We start from the raw sequence: 1923 nt of genomic DNA on the forward strand, positions 1-1923 counted from the left end.
CTTCAGGATTTTTGGGGATTTTTTTGTTGGAGGGGTTAAGCTTCAGTTTTGAAGTTGCAGGTTTTCTTAACTCTAGGTGAAGTGATCTGACTGGCAAGATTCTTTTTGTATCGAAACCTGGAATCAGTGCCTCACATCCAGAAAAACAGAGAAATAGCAGAAAACAGACTGCAAAGCAGAGGCAGAAAGCCCAGCCAGTTAAAAAAAAAGTTAAGATAACATAGAAACTTACTGTTTTTCAGTGAACCAAGGACACTGATTAAGTGAGAAGTTTCATGTTTTAAAGAACCCTGGTCAAAACAATTTCTAACAGATAACACTGAATGCAAACAGTAATCTTATTAGAAGAAATTCCCTCTCACCACAAACCATTACTCCAAGCCACTGCTATAAAATTAGGACAATCACATCTTTTCCATCTCTCATTAAAAAAATACCCCCTAAAGCATTCTGAAAATAGTGGAGGTACTGCATTTCTACTTCACTTCAGACCATAAAGAATGAATGTGAATGCTGTAAGAATTCTATTTTGAGCATCAGGAGGAAATAAAAATGTATTTGTACCAAGAAAGTGAGCCATTGAACCCAGCAATGAGGAGATTCTCAGTACCTTGTCTCTCCAGGAAGGCTAGCTGAACATCAGAAAATCTAGTAGAAAACTCACTCCATAATTACAAGATGGTATCGATACAATACTAGCTAACCTGGTAAACCATCCCCCAGCTGGATCTAACAGATATACTTACACTGGAACAGCTGTTCCTCCATGCTGCACAGACTAGATCAAGACCACACAATCTTATCTCTACTACATTGTAACTTCAGAGACTCTGCAGTGTTTGTGGGAAGCCAGTCTGTAATACCAACAAAGCAATGTAGTGATACCACAGCACTTGGTCAAAGACCTGCAGCTTCTTCCCAGCCTGAGGAGTTATGTCCCAGCCACTACTTTGTCCTGCAAAGCTTTTGATTGAATGGAGCATGTTTGAAATAGGGTTTTTTTGAAGTTGTTCAGCAAAGGGACTCAAAACCAAGAGCTTCTACTCCATTTTTGGTGATCAAGGTACAGTATTGAACAGCACCATCCTGACAATGGTAAGAACTTCAGTGGACAAAAATGTTCCACCAAATCACTGTGCATGAAATGTGCATGGCTCTGCTGGCTGTCATGTAAAACATGCAGGCTGGCTCTCCTCCTGCTGTTAATCTTACTCAACATGGTCTACCAAACCTTCTCTCCTTAAATATTCACGTCAAGTTGCAGAAACAGCGTGAAGAATTTCCACACTGACTTGCACAACAGTGAAAGGGAAATACATTAAGAGATTGATTCGGAACTAAGTGCAGGTAGAGCGTACACCATTGCTAAAAACATCGTTAAAAAGTAGATTTAAGTTGGGATCTTTTATTTAAGTGGGTAGCAACTTATGTAAGGACCAAAAATAGTTAACTTCCACATTCCAGTCAGCACAAGCCTAGTACATCATGTTCAAGCAAAGACACACCTAGACAGGTAAAAAAATAGCTTTTCTCAATACTTTTATTAGTAAGTTTTGTTCTCAAGGCTGATGTGCCCTCTTAGGTTGAAAGATCTGGTGTAGATGCTAACTAAGCTTTCCACTCATTTAAAAATACTGCAGTAGTATGAACACACTATAATGAGTGAGAAATCACAGTTACCGTGCTGTGATTTCAATTTAGAGGCAGAAATGCATAGCACCATAGATTACCTGCATTAAAAATGTGCCAAATTTGGTTGTATCAGTGCAACAACAAAGAGGTACCCAAATGGCACATGTTTGGGTCTAAAGGTGAGTTTGAACTGAGTGCATGCATACCAGTGGGGCTTGCACTACTGCAAGCAAGCCTGGATGTAATTGAAAATTCTATATCTGGGTTTGGATTACAAGACAAAAAAGTTAC

Source organism: Zosterops lateralis (genome assembly GCF_965231275.1).
Source record: "Zosterops lateralis genome assembly, chromosome: 5".
NCBI lineage: Eukaryota > Metazoa > Chordata > Aves > Passeriformes > Zosteropidae > Zosterops > Zosterops lateralis.